The following is a 22,331-nucleotide window of genomic DNA, read 5'->3' on the forward strand; positions in this document are numbered from 1 at the left end:
CTTGAGATTACGCTCCGATATTTCTCCCGAGCTGTTTATGCGGCTGCAGGGAGGCGCTATTTGATCTGGGCGGCAGGACAATTAGATGGAGGCGCTATTTGATCTGGGCTGCAGGACAATTAGATGGAGGCGATCGGTTTCCCGGGTGTGAATTCCAGCAAACGAGTCGATCGGTTTCGCCTGACAGCGGCGCAGATTAGCGCTTCGGCACGGAGATTACCCGACCAGAAAGCTTAGCTCGTCTCCTATATACGCTTCCCCTATTGATCCCCTATATGCGGTTTGATGCGAGCGCGACGGCTCGATGTGGAGCGTTCGCGCAAACTCCTTGTTCAGGCATGGACCTCAGGGTCGCTCCTCTCGCCCGGTGACCATGGCCGGGACGGCGAGCCCGGTTGCTGCCAGCGGGTGACATTCGCTCAAGCACTGGAATTGTTGCCGCGGCAACAGAAAGCAAACAACCTTCCAAAAGACCGTTATTGGTGGGGAAGGAGAAAGAAAGTTGAAGCAGCGCGCGAGCACACAAAGATCCATGGTGTCGCGTCCGTCTCTCCGGAGTCCTCTTTGAAATCCGCGACTTTTTCACGATGACATCATGTGATCTGGAAAATTTTATAAATCATTTGGGAAATGTAAATAATCCTAATTTCATGGGCTTGTAGTGTAATCATTCAATTGATTATATTATATAGCAGAGAGTGAGTTTAAAAAAGGCAAAACTATCTCCTCTGTATGAGCTGAAAGTCTTATTTCATAGAAACGCATTGTCTGACTTGAAAAATGACCGTATGAAACGATTTACATGGGATCCTGTAGGATTCGATTGAAATTCCATATGAAGGTATTAATTGTGTATACAGCACATCATGGAACAAATCCGAGGACGATTTAAAAACCTCCTTTTCTGATGGAGGAGTGGGGAATAGGGGAAGGGAAAGAAACAGACACATTCGTTATTAGCATTGATATTATATTATATTATTAGCATTCATTAGCATATTAGCATTCAATGCTAATATCAATGCTAATATTAGCATTGATATTAGCATTCAAGAAGCTCTCCCAACGAGATATGTGCACATTACAGTCCAAGATATACGTATATCACATAAATCCATCTTGAATTACCGTTATACTTTTTCTTGGACCATTGTGAGTATCTTGCTCGGCTGACTGTTTGAATGGGATAATGTATGGAATGAAGTACGTACTCATTGGTACTGCAGAGCAATGGTGTTGCACCTTTGTTTTGATGGCTTATAACACATGTTACTTCGCACTTGTTTTGTACATGGGATACACCTCAGCTGAGTGTGCAGGTAATTTTGATGTTTATTCCAAAGTACAACATGCGTGTGAATGACAGTCGCAACAAGTATCGACAGTATATCTGCTAGAATGCATACATTATGTCACAAAACCATATTTGCAATATATATATATATATATATATATATATATATATATATATATATATATATATATATATATATATATATATATATATATATATATATATATATATATATATATGAGAGACAGAGACAGAGATCTGTTGTCTCTCCTCCATCTCTGAGGTCTTTCTTCTTCCTCTCCAACGAAGTCACTTCTTCCTCCTCAAAAACAGGGTGACAAGCTTGGGTCAATTCCAAAACTTCTTCAGAGAAAACCACAAGAACATTCTGCTTCTCAGACCTCCTCCATGATCCCCTTCTCATCCTCCCCCCCCCCTGGCCCTCCCATACACAGAAAAAGAGTTATTTATTTGATTCGATGCACATTTTATATTTTAAAATAAAATGTATGGGATTGTACCTGGACTCAGATAATAGACATTCTTCGACATTGGAAATGTGGAGGGAGATAGATACAAAACATAACTAGAGGGGGAGCACTCGGGAGAGTGCAAATCCTCCGCCGCCAATACTGCTGAGCCACTCAAATGAACCTTATATCTTGTTCATTAAATATGATGTCAACAGTGCTGACAGTTATAGAGGGGGTTGGAAATCTCTTAAAACATGTAGAAATGCAAAAAAAAAAAAAATTTTTTTTCCAACAATTTTTTTTTGGGGGGGGGGGTTGGAAATCACTTAAAACATGTAGAAATGCGAAAAAAAAATCTTTTACAATTTTTTTTGGGGGGGACTCCAAAATCTAATGGCATGATCCTTGGACCATACCTAACCCCCCCACCAAGTTTCGTCGAAAAACTCCTCGACGGATTTCCGTAATACTGTTCACAAACAAACAAATAAACAAATGTCACCCACAGGGTGACCCGTATCTTGCCAAAAGGTGACCACGTGTGACTTCTTTAAGGTCACACTGAGGTGAACAGAGCTGCTATCCACCAGGAGCGACTCCTTGAGGAATATCTGCCTACGAGAGATTCCGATGAGAATCGTTCTACAGAGTAACCATGAAAAATATGTATTTGCCTCATGACGTCACCAAATGACGTCATAATGTCTCAAGCTTGACATATCTAGAAAGCACTCATCGAGGTGTTCAATTTGAGGTACTACACGATATGGTTCCTAAAACTTGAAAATTTGACCTTGGGGTCAAATATGTTTGACCTTAGGCGCTAACCATGAAGGTCAAAGCCAATCGCCACCAAAAATTAATCAGCTGAGCGCCAGACCATGAACTATATTCTCATAAAGTTTGAAGACGATCCGATCAAAATTACTCAAAAAAATAAGGGTTTCGTCGACTCCCCTGATTTGCGACAAAGTGACCTTGACCTTCAAAATTTTATGCGCTGAAAGGGACCTCTATAGGCCTCTGATATGCGAAGTTACAAAAATTTCCAATGATAACTGTGCTCTGCAGAATTTTTTATACGTGATTACAGACAAAAAAAAAAAATAAATAATAAATAAATAAAAAAACATACAAGCTGACTAACATATCTTGCAAAAACTTCATTTTGGCAAGATAACAAACAAACAAACAGAAAGGGGTGAAAACAGTAACCTCCGATCTTCGATGGCGGAGGTTAATTATGGAGGGAGATCGATACAAAGTGAAAATACGGAGGGAGATCTGTGCAAACCTGTATTATACAGAGACCACTACAAACAAATATTATGGAGGGAGATCGATACGAACCAATATTAGGGTGGCAGACCAATACAAACCAAAATTATGGTGGCAGATCAATACAAACCAATATTATGGAGATAGATTGAAACAAACCAATATTATGGTGGCAGATCAATAAAAACTAATGTTATGGATGGAGGTTGCTACAAAGCAATATTATGGATGGATATCGAAACAAACCAATATTATGGTAGCAGTTCAATACAAACCAATGTTATGGAAATAGATCGAAACAAACAAATATTATGGTGGCACACCAATACAAACCAAAATTATGGTGGCAGATCAATACAAACCAATGTTATGGAGATAGATCGAAACAAACCAATATTATGGTGGCAGTTCAATACAAACCAATGTTATGGATGGAGGTTGCTACAAAGCAATATTACGGATGGATATCGATACAAAGAAATATTATGGATGGATATCAATGCAAAGCGATAATACGGAGGTAAACCTATACAAACCGATGATATTGAAATAAACCGATAAGATGGAGGGAGATCAATATAAACCGATATAATGGAGGGAGATCTACAGAAACCAATATATGGATGGAGATTGATACAAAGTGATGTTATGGAGGAGGATCGATACAAAGCAATATTATGGGGGCATATCAATACCAACCAATAATATGGAGGGAGATCGGAACAAACTGATATTATATAGAGAGATCATTACAAACACATATTATGGAGATAGATCGATACAAACTAATATTACGGAAGGAGAACGATACAGACCAATATGATGGAGGGAGACTTATACAAACCGATATTATAGAGAGAGATCAATACAAAACCGATAATGTGGAGGAAGATCAATATAAACCATTATGATGGAGGAAGATCGATACAAACCAATATTACAGAGGGAGATCAACACAAACCAATATTATGGAGATAGATTGATACAAACCAATATTATGGAGGGCGATCAATACAAACCATTATGATGGAGGAAGATCGATACAAACTAATAATATGCAAGGAGATCAATGCAAACCAATATTACGGAAGTAGATCAACACAAATCAACATTATGGAGGGAGATCAATAGAAACCAATATTATTGCAGGATATCGATACAAAACCGATAATGTGGAGCAAGATCGATACAAACCAATATTATGCAGGGAGATCAATGCAAACCAATATTACGGAAGGAGATCAACACAAATCAACATTATGGAGATAGATCGATACAAACCAATATTATGGAGGGAGATCAATACAAACCAATATTATTGCGTTTTATCGATACAAAACCGATAATGTGGAGGAAGATCAATATAAACCATTATGATGGAGGAAGATCGATACAAACCAATATTATGGAGGGAGATCAACGCAAACCAATATTATGGAGGGAGATCAATTCAAACCAATATTGTGGAGATAGATCAATAAAAAACCAATATTATGCAGGGAGATCAATGCAAACCAATATTACGGAAGGAGATCAACACAAATCAACATTATGGAGATAGATCGATACAAACCAATATTATGGAGGGAGATCAATACAAACCAATATTATTGCGTTTTATCGATACAAAACCGATAATGTGGAGGAAGATCAATATAAACCATTATGATAGAGGAAGATCGATACAAACCAATATTATGGAGGGAGATCAACGCAACCCAATATTATGGAGGGAGATCAATTCAAACCAATATTGTGGAGATAGATCAATAAAAAAACCAATATTATGGAGGGTGATCAATACAAACAATTATGATGGAGGGAGATAAACACAAATCAATATAATGGACATAGATCGACACAAACTAATATTAGAGAGAGAGATCAAGACAAAGCGATACTATTGAGGGACATCGATACAAAGCGATACTATTGAGGGACATCGATACAAAGCGATACTATTGAGGGACATCGATACAAAGCGATACTATTGAGGGACATCGATACAAAGCGATACTATTGAGGGACATCGATACAAAGCGATACTATTGAGGGACATCGATACAAAGCGATACTATTGAGGGACATCGATACAAAGCGATACTATTGAGGGACATCGATACAAAGCGATACTATTGAGGGACATCGATACAAAGCGATACGATTGAGGGACATCGATACAAAGCGATACGATTGAGGGACATCGATACAAAGCGATACGATTGAGGGACATCGATACAAAGCGATACGATTGAGGGACATCGATACAAAGCGATACGATTGAGGGACATCGATACAAAGCGATACGATTGAGGGACATCGATACAAAGCGATACGATTGAGGGACATCGATACAAAGCGATACGATTGAGGGACATCGATACAAAGCGATACGATTGAGGGACATCGATACAAAGCGATACGATTGAGGGACATCGATACAAAGCGATACGATTGAGGGACATCGATACAAAGCGATACGATTGAGGGACATCGATACAAAGCGATACGATTGAGGGACATCGATACAAAGCGATACGATTGAGGGACATCGATACAAAGCGATACGATTGAGGGACATCGATACAAAGCGATACGATTGAGGGACATCGATACAAAGCGATACGATTGAGGGACATCGATACAAAGCGATACGATTGAGGGACATCGATACAAAGCGATACGATTGAGGGACATCGATACAAAGCGATACGATTGAGGGACATCGATACAAAGCGATACGATTGAGGGACATCGATACAAAGCGATACGATTGAGGGACATCGATACAAAGCGATACGATTGAGGGACATCGATACAAAGCGATACGATTGAGGGACATCGATACAAACCGATACGATTGAGAGATATCGATACAAACCGATATTATGAAGGAAGATTGATACAAACTGATATTATGGATGGAGATTGACACAAAGTGATATTTTGGAGGGATATTGATACAAACTAATATTATGGAGAAAGATCAATGCACATAAATATTACAGAGAGAGATCGATACAAACCGATATTATTGAGGGATATCGATACAAACTGATATTATTGAGGGATATCGGTACAAACCGATACGATTGAGGGACATCGATACAAACCGATACGATTGAGGGACATCGATACAAACCGATACGATTGAGGGACATCGATACAAACCGATACGATTGAGGGACATCGATACAAACCAATACGATTGAGGGACATCGATACAAACCAATACGATTGAGGGACATCGATACAAACCGATACGATTGAGAGATATCTATACAAACCGATATTATGAAGGGAGATTGATACAAACTGATATTATGGATGGAGATTGACACAAAGTGATATTTTGGAGGGATATTGATACAAACTAATATTATGGAGAAAGATCAATGCACATCAATATTATAGAGAGAGATCGATACAAACCGATATTATTGAGGGATATCGATACAAACTGATATTATTGAGAAATATTGATACAAACCAATACTATGGAGGGGGTCATTACAAACCAATATTATCGAGAGAGATCAATACAAACCAATATTATGGAGCGAGATCAATACAAACGAATATCATGAATGGAGATCAATATAAATGGCTATTATGGATGAAGATCAATTCAAACCGATATTATTGAAGGAGACCAAGCGAGATTCAGCGAAAGGTGAGTGGAGTCTGAACCGAGGGGAATACACCAACCATTTTTCCAAAATTACAACTTCAGCGCGAAAAAAAGAAAAGAAAAGAGGATTCTAGTGTTTCTTGCAAATATTTATTCCTTTAATCCGGTATTAAATCCACGTGTTTATATCTTTTATCGAGGGGATTAATTTTTTTTTTTTTAAATATCCAGGTATCTCATCAATGGATTGTATATATTATGTCCAGTGTTTTTTTTTTTTAACCATACTTTTTTTTTTCCAGGTATTTCAGATCTTTTATCCATGTACTTTATAGAGATTTTGTAGCTTTTATCTGGGTATTTTACATCTTCCACCCAGCGACTGAATCTAGGCACTTATTGTGTGGCGATGTTATATGTAGGAATGATATCTATGCATTTTATTACTTTAATCACAGTGTTTCGTGGCTTTTATGCAGGGATTTAATCCAAGGATTGTAGCAAGATAATTTATCCAGGGATATAGATATATATATATATATATATATATATATATATATATATATATATATATATATATATATATATATATATATATATATATATATATATATTTCTTTCTTTTATCCCTTATTTTCTCGAAGGATATTACATCATTTATTCGGGTATGATGGTGGCATCCTATCATGAAAATGCACTTCTGGTGTTGGCCAAATAATTTTCCAGTTTTTATTCCGGTTAAACTGCTCCCCTATCCCCCACAACACCGTCATTTTTGAAAATCCCACATCGAACTCTGTTTACATCACTTTATAGTCTCCGAAACAATCGGTGTGATGCAGCCATTCACCACACATGCTTCCATGAACACGCACAGCAAACCTTGTAGCCGTTCGTGTAGACTGTGGAGTATGCAAATATTTCATTTGATCGTTTTGTATTTGTTGCTAAGTGCACCTCGAGATGTCAGAAGAGAAACAGAAATAAACGGTTAACGACAAGCAGGCGGTGGAAATAGGCCGTGATGAGGAACCGTGAAGAACCTGAGACTCGCACCTTGATCAATAGGGTGTGGGTGCCTCGAGCTTGGGGTATTCCTCTGGCGATGTGACGAGTCTTTGCACAAACGGGATCCGCAATGAAAACAGCAAACACGGCCGCTTTCCCGTGCTCGCTCTCCCGTTTGTCTTGGTGTTTATAATATTTGAACGACGAGCCCTGTGTCAACGCACTGATTGCGCACCCAAACGACCAGGCAAACAGTGTCAATGTTAACACTGTTGACTCGTCCAAAATCCGCCGTTTGAACCGACGTGGAGAGAGGAACTCCTCGGCCGACGCTTGGCAGGCGCAGGGACCACGACAGCTTCACGGTGTGATGATCGAAGCATGCGGAGCTCGCAAAATGCAGCACGGAGCGGGACGAGTTAAGAAAAGAGTGTGCAGGGTGCAGGATGGACTGAGATTTGTGCAGCACGGAGCGAGCCGTACTCAGCAAGAACGATACCAAGAATGCAGAGCACACAACCAAGTACACAGACTGTATGAAATTCAACACAGAGCGAGAACAATTCAGTTGAGATCACCACGGAGCACATGAAATCCAGCATGGAGTGTAGCTTCATGGACGCGGTACACAGCGTGCTGGACGCAGTGCACGGGACGCGGCACAGAGCGTGCTGGACGCAGTGCACGGGACGCGGCACAGAGCGTGCTGGAGGCAGTGCACGGGACGCGGCACAGAGCGTGCTGGAGGCAGTGCACGGGACGCGGCACAGAGCGTGCTGGACGCAGTGCACGGGATGCGGCAAAGAGCGTGCTGGACGCAGTGCACGGGACGCGGCACAGAGCGTGCTGGCGCAGTACACGGGATGCGGCACAGAGCGTGCTGGACGCAGTGCACGGGACGCGGCACAGAGCGTGCTGGCGCAGTACACGGGATGCGGCACAGAGCGTGCTGGACGCAGTGCACGGGATGCGGCATAGAACGTGCTGGACGCAGTGCACGGGACGCGCACAGAGCGTGCTGGACGCATTACACGGGATGCGGCACAGAGCGTGCTGGACGCATTACACGAGACGCGGCACAGAACGTGCTGGGCACAGTGCACGGGACGCGGCACAGAGCGTGCTGGGCGCAGTACACGGGATGCGGCAGAGAGCGTGTTGGACGCAGTGCACGGGATGAGGAATAGAACGTGTTGGGCGCAGTGCACGGGACGCGATACAGAGCGTGCTGAACATGGTGTGCAGGACGCAGCATGATGCATGATGGATGCAACACAAAGCAATCAGCAAGCTAAACAGTGCACAGGACGCAATACGGAGGGAGCTGAAATTAGTGCATGGGAAGCAGCATGTAGTGTGCTGGAAGCAGAAGGGAGTGAGGTGGATGTAGTATGTAGTGAGATAAACACAGCACGCAGTGAGCTGGACACAGCACGTGGAGAGCTAAACGCAGGACGCAGCATGGGGCGACATGGACATAGTGCATGAGATGCAACATGGAGCGAGCTGGAGGCAATGTGTGGGACACAGCAAGAAGTAAGCTGGACGCAGGGCCGGAAAGCAGCGGGGGGTGAATTGTACACAGTGCAGTGGGACAGAGCATGGAATGTACTGGATGCAGCATGGAGTGAGGTAGATACAGCACAAATTGACATGGACGCAGCTCCTGAGACAGAATATTGAGTGAGCTGGATGCAGCATACGGGAATCAGCGTGGATAAAATTGGATGCAGTGTGTGGGGCACAGCATGGAGAGAGCTGCATGCAGCGCACGAGATGCAGAATGTGGCATGTGGGATGCAGTATGGGGCGAGCTGGTCACAGGCATACAGGACACAGCATGGAGTGTGCTGGAAGAAACATGAAGGATGCAGTATAGCACAAGCTCAACTCAGTGCATAGGATGCAGCACAGTGTGCTGAACGAAATATGAAGTGAGTTGGATGCAGCATGGAGTGAGAGCTGCAGGAAGCACATGAGACACAATGTAGAGTGAGCTCGATGCAGTGCATAGGACGCAGCAAGGAGCGAGCTAAACTGTGTGTGCGACACAGCATGGAGTGAGAGCTGCAGGAAGCACATGAGACACAATGTGGAGTGAGCTAGATGCAGTGCATAGGACGAAACAAGGAGCAAGCAAAACTCAGTGTGTGCGACACAGCATGGTGTGTACCATGTTTGTCGGTAAACCGGTCATGCTTCCTCACCTGCATCGCGCCGAAGCGGTAATATTTTGGTCAAATTTGCTTGAGTGCCTAATGGTGCTTACAGAAAGCTCATTGCAAATATATGGATGAGAGTGCAATGCATGTGTTCAAGTTTGCACAGCGCCGCCCGTGTCCACACACAAACAGTGAGTGTACGACTCGCTGAAGAAACTTGGGATCGCTCTGTGACGTGCACAGACTCGGGAACTACTCGTCCAGGTGAGGATAGTCAGGTCTCCTTTGGTTCAGGATGCACGAGTTACAGTTCAACAATATTTGGGCTGACAATATCTGCGATCACACGGAGACGAAGACGTCCATGGTTTTGCTATGTATTATTTTGTATTCGCATGCCAATACATTTCAACTTTAAATTCACATTCTACATTGCGAAATGAAAATTGTGTTCCAAAAACAGTACTGGAAGGAAAAAGAAAATGAAATAAAATAAAGATAAAATAGCCTGAAATATCTGTGCTTTTAACCCCCCTCTGAAATCCGTGCTTTTAAACCCGCCGCTGATATCCGTGCTTTTCAAACACCCGTCTGATCTGATATCCGTGCTTTTAAACCCTCCTCTGATATCCGTGCTTTTAACACCCCGTCTGATATCCGTGCTTTTAACCCCCCGTCTCATATCCGTGCTTTTAACCCCCCGTCTGATATCCGTGCTTTTAACCCCCCGTCTGATATCCGTGCTTTTAACCCCCCGTCTGATATCCGTGCTTTTAACCCCCCGTCTGATATCCGTGCTTTTAACCCCCCCCGTCTGATATCCGTGCTTTTAACCCCCCCGTCTGATATCCGTGCTTTTAACCCCCCCGTCTGATATCCGTGCTTTTAACCCCCCCGTCTGATATCCGTGCTTTTAACCCCCGTCTGATATCCGTGCTTTTAACCCCCCGTCTGATATCCGTGCTTTTAACCCCCGTCTGATATCCGTGCTTTTAAACCCCCGTCTGATATCCGTGCTTTTAAACCCCCGTCTGATATCCGTGCTTTTAAACCCCCGTCTGATATCCGTGCTTTTAAACCCCCCTCTGATATCCGTGCTTTTTAACCCCCCTCTGATATCCGTGCTTTTAAACCCCCCTCTGCTATCCGTGTTTTTGAACCCCCTCTGATATCCGTGCTTTTAAACCCCCTCTGATATCCGTGCTTTTAAACCCCCTCTGATATCCGTGCTTTTAAACCCCCTCTGATATCCGTGCTTTTAAACCCCCTCTGATATCCGTGCTTTTAAACCCCCTCTGATATCCGTGCTTTTAAACCCCCTCTGATATCCGTGCTTTTAAACCCCCTCTGATATCCGTGCTTTTAAACCCCCCTCTGATATCCGTGCTTTTAAACCCCGCTCTGATATCCGTGCTTTTAAACCCCCTCTGATATCCGTGCTTTTAAACCCCCTCTGATATCCGTGCTTTTAAACCCCCTCTGATATCCGTGCCTTCAAACCCCCTCTGATATCCGTGCCTTCAAACCCCCTCTGATATCCGTGCCTTCAAACCCCCTCTGATATCCGTGCCTTCAAACCCCCTCTGATATCCGTGCCTTCAAACCCCCTCTGATATCCGTGCCTTCAAACCCCCTCTGATATCCGTGCCTTCAAACCCCCTCTGAAATCCGTGCCTTCAAACCCCCTCTGAAATCCGTGCTTTTAAACCCCTCTGATATCCGTGCTTTTAAACCCCTCTGATATCCGTGCTTTTAACCCCCTCTGATATCCGTGCTTTTAACCCCCCTCTGATATCCGTGCTTTTAACCCCCTCTGATATCCGTGCTTTTAACCCCCCTCTGATATCCGTGCTTTTAACCCCCGTCTGATATCCGTGCTTTTAACCCCCGTCTGATATCCGTGCTTTTAACCCCCGTCTGATATCCGTGCTTTTAACCCCCGTCTGATATCCGTGCTTTTAACCCCCGTCTGATATCCGTGCTTTTAACCCCCGTCTGATATCCGTGCTTTTAACCCCCGTCTGATATCCGTGCTTTTAACCCCCGTCTGATATCCGTGCTTTTAACCCCCGTCTGATATCCGTGCTTTTAACCCCCGTCTGATATCCGTGCTTTTAACCCCGTCTGATATCCGTGCTTTTAACCCCCGTCTGATATCCGTGCTTTTAACCCCCCGTCTGATATCCGTGCTTTTAACCCCCCGTCTGATATCCGTGCTTTTAACCCCCCCGTCTGATATCCGTGCTTTTAACCCCCCGTCTGATATCCGTGCTTTTAACCCCCGCGTCTGATATCCGTGCTTTTAACCCCCCCGTCTGATATCCGTGCTTTTAACCCCCCGTCTGATATCCGTGCTTTTAACCCCCGTCTGATATCCGTGCTTTTAACCCCCGTCTGATATCCGTGCTTTTAACCCCCGTCTGATATCCGTGCTTGTAACCCCCCGTCTGATATCCGTGCTTTTAACCCCCCGTCTGATATCCGTGCTTTTAACCCCCCGTCTGATATCCGTGCTTTTAACCCCCCGTCTGATATCCGTGCTTTTAACCCCCCGTCTGATATCCGTGCTTTTAACCCCCCGTCTGATATCCGTGCTTTTTTCCCCCGTCTGATATCCGTGCTTTTAACCCCCCGTCTGATATCCGTGCTTTTAACCCCCCGTCTGATATCCGTGCTTTTAACCCCCCGTCTGATATCCGTGCTTTTAACCCCCCGTCTGATATCCGTGCTTTTAACCCCCCCGTCTGATATCCGTGCTTTTAACCCCCCCCCCCCCCGTCTGATATCCGTGCTTTTAACCCCCCGTCTGATATCCGTGCTTTTAACCCCCCGCCCCCGTCTGATATCCGTGCTTTTAACCCCCCGTCTGATATCCGTGCTTTTAACCCCCCGTCTGATATCCGTGCTTTTAACCCCCCGTCTGATATCCGTGCTTTTAACCCCCCCGTCTGATATCCGTCTGATATCCGTGCTCCCCCCCCGTCTGATATCCGTGCTTTTAACCCCCCGTCTGATATCCGTGCTTTTAACCCCCCGTCTGATATCCGTGCTTTTAACCCCCCGTCTGATATCCGTGCTTTTAAACCCCCCGTCTGATATCCGTGCTTTTAAACCCCCCGTCTGATATCCGTGCTTTTAAACCCCCCGTCTGATATCCGTGCTTTTAAACCCCCCGTCTGATATCCGTGCTTTTAACCCCCCCGTCTGATATCCGTGCTTTTAACCCCCCCCCCGTCTGATATCCGTGTTTTTAACCCCCCGTCTGATATCCGTGCTTTTAACCCCCCGTCTGATATCCGTGCTTTTAACCCCCCCGTCTGATATCCGTGCTTTTAACCCCCCCCCGTCTGATATCCGTGCTTTTAACCCCCCGTCTGATATCCGTGCTTTTAACCCCCCCCCCCCGTCTGATATCCGTGCTTTTAACCCCCCGTCTGATATCCGTGCTTTTAACCCCCGTCTGATATCCGTGCTTTTAACCCCCCGTCTGATATCCGTGCTTTTAACCCCCCCCGTCTGATATCCGTGCTTTTAACCCCCCCCCCGTCTGATATCCGTGCTTTTAACCCCCGTCTGATATCCGTGCTTTTAACCCCCGTCTGATATCCGTGCTTGTAACCCCCGTCTGATATCCGTGCTTTTAACCCCCGTCTGATATCCGTGCTTTTAACCCCCGTCTGATATCCGTGCTTTTAACCCCCGTCTGATATCCGTGCTTTTAACCCCCCGTCTGATATCCGTGCTTTTAACCCCCCGTCTGATATCCGTGCTTTTAACCCCCCGTCTGATATCCGTGCTTTTAACCCCCCGTCTGATATCCGTGCTTTTAACCCCCCGTCTGATATCCGTGCTTCCTGGAGGAAAAGGGGAATCGGGCACCCGTACTGTTTTTTTGAAATGTATCGCGAACCGTCTGCAATGGATGGGCTCAGAGCGGCATGTTTTGTTTCCAGATGGATCTGATGAACAATGGACCCTCATGCGGTTCAAAGATCCTCGATTTACGTCGTTTGATGTCCCCTGAGAAGGCAGGTGCCTCCACAATTGGTCTCCCTCGAGTATCGACTTGTGTGCCATTGCTGAGCGCTGTGTTTATATCAGATCCAGTGGACGAGGTGCGATTGCATTTTATTTCACTTTTTAATCGAGACAAGTTTACAGGGAAATCGAATGTGACGACAGGTTTCCTGAAAACACGTCAGAAGGGTATCTGAGTGACGTCACAGACAAAGCATGCAGGTGTAATGAAGAACACTGAAGGAGAGAGAGGGAGGATAGGGAGGATAGGGAGGGAGAGTGGGAGAGGGAGAAGAGGGAGGAGAGGGAGGAGAGAGGGAGAGGGAGGAGAGAGGGAGAGGGAGGAGAGAGGGAGAGGGAGGAGAGAGGGAGAGGGAGGAGAGAGGGAGAGGGAGAGGGAGGAGAGAGGGAGAGGGAGGAGAGGGAGGAGAGGGAGGAGAGAGGGAGGAGAGAGGGAGGAGAGAGGGAGGAGAGGGAGGAGAGGGAGGAGGAGAGGGAGGAGGAGAGGGAGGAGAGGGAGGAGGAGAGGGAGGAGGAGAGGGAGGAGAGGGAGGGAGAGGGAGGGGAGAGGGAGGGGGGAGAGGGAGAGAGAGAGGGAGGGGAGAGGGAGGGGGAGAGGGAGGGGGAGAGGAGAGGGGGAGAGGGAGGGAGGAGGAGAGGGAGGGAAGGAGAGGGAGGAAGGGAGAGGGAGGCGGAGAGGGAGGGGGAGAGGGAGGGGGAGAGGGAGGAGAGGGAGGGGGAGAGGGAGGAGAGGGAGGAAGGGGGAGAGGGAGGGGGAGAGGGAGGGAGAGGAAGGGGAGAGGGAGGGGGAGAGGGAGGGGGAGAGGGAGGGGGAGAGGGAGGAGAGGGAGGGGAGAGGGGGAAGGAGGGGGAAGGAGGGGAGAGGGAGGAGAGGGAGGAGAGGGAGCAGGAGAGGGAGGGGAGAGGGAGCAGGAGAGGGAGCAGGAGAGGGAGCAGGAGAGGGAGCAGGAGAGGGAGCAGGAGAGGGAGGGAGGAGAGGGAGCAGGAGAGGGAGCAGGAGAGGGAGGGAGGAGAGGGAGGGAGGAGGAGAGGGAGGAGGAGAGGGAGGAGGAGAGGGAGGGAGGAGGAGAGGAGGGAGGATAGGGAGGGAGAGTGGGAGAGGGAGAAGAGGGAGGAGAGGGAGAAGAGGGAGGAGAGGGAGGAGAGGGAGGAGAGAGGGAGAGGGAGGAGAGAGGGAGAGGGAGGAGAGAGGGAGAGGGAGGAGAGAGGGAGAGGGAGGAGAGAGGGAGAGGGAGGAGAGAGGGAGAGGGAGGAGAGAGGGAGAGGGAGGAGAGAGGGAGAGGGAGGAGAGAGGGAGAGGGAGGAGAGAGGGAGAGGAGGAGAGAGAGGGAGAGGGAGGAGAGAGGGAGAGGGAGGAGAGAGGGAGAGGGAGGAGAGAGGGAGAGGGAGGAGAGAGGGAGAGGGAGGAGAGAGGGAGAGGGAGGAGAGAGGGAGAGGGAGGAGAGAGGGAGAGGGAGGAGAGAGGGAGAGGGAGGAGAGAGGGAGAGGGAGGAGAGAGGAGAGGGAGGAGAGAGGGAGAGGGAGGGAGAGAGGGAGGAGAGAGGGAGGAGAGAGGGAGGAGAGAGGGAGGAGAGAGGGAGGAGAGAGGGAGGGGGAGAGGGAGGGGGAGAGGGAGGGAGAGGGAGGGGGAGAGGGAGGGGGAGAGGGAGGGGGAGAGGGAGGGGGAGAGGGAGGGGGAGAGGGAGGAGAGGGAGGGGGAGAGGGAGGAGAGGGAGGAAGGGGGAGAGGGAGGGGGAGAGGGAGGGAGAGGGAGCAGGAGAGGGAGCAGGAGAGGGAGCAGGAGAGGGAGCAGGAGAGGGAGGGAGGAGAGGGAGCAGGAGAGGGAGGGAGGAGAGGGAGGGAGGAGGAGAGGGAGGAGGAGAGGGAGCAGGAGAGGGAGCAGGAGAGGGAGCAGGAGAGGGAGGGAGGAGAGGGAGCAGGAGAGGGAGGGAGGAGGGAGGGGAGGAGAGGAGAGAGGAGAGGGAGGAGAGGAGGGAGGAGAGAGAGACGCGTCAAGTGAGAATGAACCGATCACACAAACTGAAGGCAATTTAAGTATCGATGACTTGTATTGCTTTCGTAAAACGCAGCGAAACCACTTTGATCACATCGTATCGCTTGGGGTTGACCGTTAGCACAAGATAACCTGCCGTTATGGTCTTGGGCTGATGCAATATCGCAGAGGTTCGGTCTTCGCCCTTGAGCAATCTTGGATGGTGAATCGATTTCTGGCCCGACTGCAAACTGCCACACGGGTCGTGTTCACTGTTCAGCATCAATGATTTGGTTGTCTTTCAAAGAGGACGTCAAGCTGGCGGTCCCATCTTCTCGCATTCCCTTGTGGATCTTACAGATCTCAAGTGCTGTCCTTAAACAGTTGGACTTTGTATTCCTTTGCAGTCAAATTATATGTTCTTGCCATAATTTACGGAGGGGGGGGGGGGGAGGGTAGCACTAAATCATCAGTCACATCTATGACTAACAGCAAAAAAATTAACCCGGGAGTGCGCCACGGCAATGATGAGCCAAATGGCCATATTTCCTTAATGTTTGAGGTCCTGTGGGATCGTGTGACTACTTACCCTCAATGTATTCCTGTGACGATTGCAGAGGTTTTAAAAACATTTTTTTTTTAAATGTTAACGAGCAGGAGTAACGACCCTACGGGCAATCTTGTTCCAAGCATGCAAAACGTTATTTTGATGCAAACCTTCATTTGGGTGGTGTATAGGCAACAGACAGCTTCCTACACGCAACTCCCCCCCCCCCCTCCCCACTGCCTCCCAAAACCGCCCCACATTACGTACATGAAGCAAAAACATATCTCCTGCGATCTCCTTTGTGTCCAGTTTGACTACATCCTGACTCTCCTCCCCGAATGGGTTTCCCATCTCCTCTATGACACCGACGAGAGAGCGAACATCTATCACAAATGAGGCCTGTACACTTGGCGTCTGATCATGATGACATGTGTCTGCTGTTTGCCGTCTCCAGTGTTGGTTCCCATACTGGAATTCTTCGATCACCCTGGCAACTTCTGGTCCCGCAACCATCCAGCGACGTAGGGCACTAGGGTTGTCAGTGAGCCCAACTGCTCCACAGTCTCCTTTGATGCAGGCATTATTCTGCTCATGTGCCTGGTCAATCGGGATTGAAGAGAACACCCTCTGTGTTTTCTGAACGGTGAAGTGGCTTTCCCTGAATTTCCTGGCTCCATCTGGGTGTTTGATGGTGAGTTCGGCCATGTCCTTCAGGTGCATTGGTATCCACCTAGCATAGTGGGTGTGATGCAGTGCATGGAACCAGGGGACCAGCTCTGTCAGAGCATCGAGGTACATCATTAACGATCCCTGCCTGAGAGAACGCACATACACTTGAACCAACAGTTCTAATTCCAGCACGGTTGCCCAGTCGTGAAACTGGGGGATGTCTTCTACTCTCTGGCAACACCAGTCTTCAAACTCCAGAAGGTCCTCTGCATCCCTGGTTTCTCCCAGACAGTAGTGGTTGTAGGAACGGTGTTGCAGGATGTACAGTGCTGCTGCAGTCACTTGATGTGCTCTTCTTGTGCGCAAGACATGGGATGCTCGCAGGAATGAGTCTGCTGTCACTACTGTCGCAATCTCGGCTTGCACCCAACCACTCCCTTTCAGCCAGTCCCCCAGTGTCCTCAGTGCCGCCATCTCTATGTGGAGGCCACCAAACATCACCACTATCTGGTCTTCACCATAGCTCTCTGGCCACTTCCACTGTATCTGCTTGGCCAAAGCAAACAGTGTCTGATCAACGGTGACCACTGGTGTCTGTCCAGGATTCAGGTGTTCCACAGCATTCTTCACGACGTCCATTGAGTGCCGGATCATGGCCACTACCATTGGATTCCTTGCCCCCAAAAACATACATTTAGATACCAGATTCAAGTCAATAGCTGCATGACGTCCAGAGATAATAGCAAATGTCGATTTCAAGTGGCGGCCATTTTGAAATCCAATATGGCGGACATAAAGAGAGAATTTCAAGTGGCCCAATATCTGAAAATGTTCGCAACATATTAATGTACATTTGTGCCAAATTTGGTGCTTGTATCACAAAATGCACAATTCTTTTGAATATTTGGGCTAAGCTGCCCCACTACAACTGTATGAGGAATAGCACGACAAACCAACACACAAACAAAACAAACACAGGTGCATGAATTATAGCAATGATTTCACTCTGCACACATATTATAAATACCTCAATGCAAATGGTTTAATTCCAGAGAAATACTTCACCTCTGAACGCTTCGCGGAAGGGCCGGGGCGGAAGGGCCGCGGCTTAAGCCAAACTCCGCCACCAACCCCCGCCCCCATCGGAGGGGACACTTGATCGGACAGTGGCATTATTTTAGCTCACCTGGAACGTAGTTACGTGGAGCTTACGGGATGACACGTCGTCTGCCCGTCCGTCCATCAGTTAGTTATTCCACAAACACTTGCAACCTCTCCGAAACTAAACACACCATTTCGATTAAACTTTACCCCAACCTTCATCACCAGTGATGTACCAAAGTTTGTTCACGGCATAACAATCATGCTCGTCCAGTCAATGTAGCAAATTTGAGGGGGTAACCCCTTTCAGGCATAGTCCAGTCAAATTAGTATCTTCACCCACCACTAATTGCAAAAGAATTGTTTCCACTGCAGTGCATTTCAGTAAGACCCCCTAATCACCATACTAAAAGTCCTAAAAAATCCTAGCATGGGAAAGTAGTGTAACTTGCATAATATGAAAATTAACTTCCGCCAAAAGAGAAAATTCATATTTTCACTATAACTTTGCATCAAAGTACCCAATTGAAGCAAATCAAGTGTCCAAACCCATGTTTTGAAGGTCAGTGAACATGATAGGCACATTTGCAAATTAATATTTTTGAATATAATTTGCATATTATGCAAATTAGCTTCTGTCATAAGAGAAAATTCATATTTTCACTATAACTTTGCATCCAAGTACTGTATCCGATTGCACCGTAACCCTAACCCTAACTAGTATTGTTTCTGCTCTGTTCTTTCATGAATTACAGATAGCTATGGCTGAGTGTTTTCTGCGAAAAGAGTTTAAAAGATTGTCAGGATACTGCAATCCTCCGAGAAAAGGGGAGCGAGAGTATCAACAGGGCCAGTGAGAAGCAAGGAAGTAGTATAACAACTCATAAAGGTCAGCGAGTACACACAGAATGCCGACGGGTTTTCACTCATCCACAGACGATTGCAAAGGCACAGGAAAAAGTAACTGAACAAGATCAGCCCTCACCGTGTATCCTTCGTTCAGAAACGCCAACGTTCAGTTTGGACAAGCACTGTTTGTTTTGCGGCGAACAAGCTACCTACAATGAGAAAAAGCGTGATGGCATGGATGTCTATCCTGTAAGAACCACATCATTCCAAAATATTATCTTGCATTCATGTGCACAAAAGAAAGATGAATGGTCTACGTTAGTTTCAGGTAGAATTGCATATGCTCATGACCTAATCACAGCCGATGCAGTTTACCATCAAAGCTGTAATGTCAACTTCAGGACTGGGAAGCAGGTTCCACAGCAACATTCCTCTGGACTCGGTCATGTTGCAAAGAAACAAAGGCTTGGGAGACCCAAAGAAACAGAAAGATATGAAGTATTCCTGTTGGTTGCAAAGTACCTGGAGGAAAATGATGATGAACAGATTACAATAACAGACTTGATTGAGAAAATGGAAACAGGTCTTTTGGGTTCAGAGGTTGCAGCTTATGGCTTTACACATATGAAGAGTAAACTCATGGAACATTTTGGTGACAATATCATAATAACCGAGCTGAATGGGAAGCCAAATGTTGTAACTTTCAGACAAACAGCAGCAACTATTCTCCATGACTTTTACAAGGAACAGAAGAAAGAGGACCGCAATATTGAGAAAATACGAATGATAAACACAGTTGCCAAGCTTATCAAGAGTGACATAAAGGCAGTTGACTCTTGTAATGATGTATATCCAACCAGAGAACATATGTCATCAATAGAAGCAGCTGTGCAGTTCATTCCACAGTCACTACTGATGTTGTTGCAAGGTTTGTTCGTTGGCAAAAATACTGATCTGAAGGTAGCATCAATTGGACAAGCTATAATGGAAGCAACAAGACCAAGAGTCATTCTAACCCCCATTGCAATTTGGACTAGCAACTGAAATGCATCATCAGTTTTCATCACGGTTCATCGTAGATACTCTTCATAAACACGGCTTCAGTTGTTCCTATTCTGAAGTGCTGAAGTTCGAGAAAAGTGCCGCTCTTACACAAGGGGCAGATTTGCCTGAGCCTGGATCTGGAGAGTTCATTCAGCATGTTGGTGACAATGTTGATCACAATATAAGAACGCTTGATGGCTTTGGAACATTCCATGGAATGGGGATTATTTCCACTTTCACACCAGGAAAGCTGCTTAGTAAACCTGTACCTCGAGTATCAGTGACAACGGATGACATCATAAAAGTGGGAAGGATCGACATCAAAACTTAAAAATCTCACCACACAGGACGTAATCCATTGACATACAAACAAAGAACTGCAGGCAACGGAAGTGCACTAACCAACGTATCACATCGATCTTCTGTGGGAAGTGGCATTTGTCCTTCATCCTAAGAGGCCAGCATGGTCAGGTATGATGCAGATATCTCCCCGCTGCACCAGAGAAGTTGACCAAGATATTCAGGTGTAACTGCAAGACCGGGTGTAGCACCAGCAGATGCACCTGTAAGCGTATTCCCATTGACTATACATGGATGTGTGGGGTGTGTAAAGGTGCAAGTTGCGCTAATTCATCTCGGGTGGAGATAGATGACAGCAGTGATACTGATTGATATGTTACCTGAAAATTCATTAAGAACACTAACCACATTACCGATTAGCATTGAAAACCTGTGTTAAATGTATCTTATCATCTTGATTGGGTGTCAACATTTTAAGTACTAGTGCATGCCCGTACGTGCGTGGCCATATTTGCCAAGTGAGCAGCTCGTTCTTCATCCGTTTCTTCTGCACGACGCCTTGCCTCGCGTCCAGTGTTGTCTGCCAAGTGAGCAGCTCGTTCTTCATCCGTTTCAGCTGCACGATGCCTTGTCACGCGCGTAGCGTCGCGTGTCAAGCGAGCAGCTCGTTCTTCATCCGTTTCTTCTGCACGGCGCCTTGCCTCGCGTCCAGTGTTGTCTGCCAAGCGAGCAGTTCGTCCTTCATCCGTTTATTCTGCACGACACCTTTCCTCGCATTCAGTGTTGTCTGCCAAGCGAGCAGTTTGTTCTTCATCCGTTTCTTCTGCACGACGCCTTTCCTCGCGTTCAGTGTTGTCTGCCAAGCGAGCAGTTTGTTCTTCATCCGTTTCTTCTGCACGACGCCTTGCCTCGCGTTCAGTGTTGTCTGCCAAGCGAGCAGTTCGTTCTTCATCCGTTTCTTCTGCACGACACCTTGCCTCGCATTCAGTGTTGTCTGCCAAGTGAGCAGTTCGTTCTTCATCCGTTTCAGCTGCATGACACCTTGTCACGTGCATTGCGTCGCGTGTCAAGCGAGCAGCTCGTGCTTCGTTAGATTCCATTGCGCGTGCACGACGCGCAGCTTCGTTCCTTCGCTGTCGTAAACGACGACTGGATTGGGGCATTGTGTTTAAGAAAATCGAGAAAGAAATCGAGAAAGTACAGAAATCGAGAAAGAAAGAATACAGTAAGTCGATAAATCGAGAAAAAAAAAAATCGACAAAGAATACAGTAAGTCGTCACTATCCGGAAGTCCGGAAGTTAAGTCTTCACTGTCCGGAAGTTCGCATATCGCAGTTACGATTATTCGCAATTTAGTTTTAACAGCCAATTATTCAATTAGCGCCAACGTATTTTGCCTTTTCGCAATGTCATCGCAAGGAAAAACACAGAGATGAGAAGAGAAAAAAAGAAAGAAAGAAAAAAAATGTACGTGCAAAAGAGGGGGGGGGGGACATTTTTTCAAACAAAACCATAGGCCGTTCCTTCACTCTCATAAACGATTACTGGATTGGGGCATTGTGTTTATCTATTAAAGCACATAAGAAATCGAGAAATTATTAGAATACATTAAGTCATCACCATCCGGAAGTGGTGCGTGCCCGTACGAATGTTCACATGCATTCCATGAATTCTCGCTTGCATTGAAGTAACAACTGCTGTGATACTTACACACACAGAGTTAATTAAAATCAAAATTAAAATCAAGTTTACCCCCCTGTCTATGCTTGGCATGACATTCGCTGCCATTGACCATTGCCACTCCTACGCCACGGTAACTTAGGCACCGATCCCCATTGTAGCCGGCACGGCACGTGACGTAATCGTCAGCCGGCCGCACACTGGCCGACGCAGCAACGTGTCCTGTGATTGGTAACTAAATGGCGCATCGGCCACGCCGACGCAGCAACGTGTCCTGTCATTGGT

At 46.4% G+C, this 22,331-nt stretch overlaps 1 long non-coding RNA gene and 1 pseudogene across 2 annotated transcripts in view; one reads left to right on the top strand and one right to left on the bottom strand.

Annotated features, from left to right (window-relative positions):
• Positions 1-22,331, bottom strand: part of LOC147022662 (uncharacterized) — a 134,676-nt gene that overhangs the window by 91,065 nt on the left and 21,280 nt on the right. The window lies entirely within an intron of this gene.
• LOC147022664 (uncharacterized) overlaps positions 13,785-22,331 on the top strand; it is an 8,616-nt pseudogene continuing 69 nt past the window's right edge.

This window comes from Eptatretus burgeri, chromosome 7, assembly GCF_056783735.1.
Source record: "Eptatretus burgeri isolate ZD-2024b chromosome 7, Ebu_testis_v1, whole genome shotgun sequence".
NCBI lineage: Eukaryota > Metazoa > Chordata > Myxini > Myxiniformes > Myxinidae > Eptatretus > Eptatretus burgeri.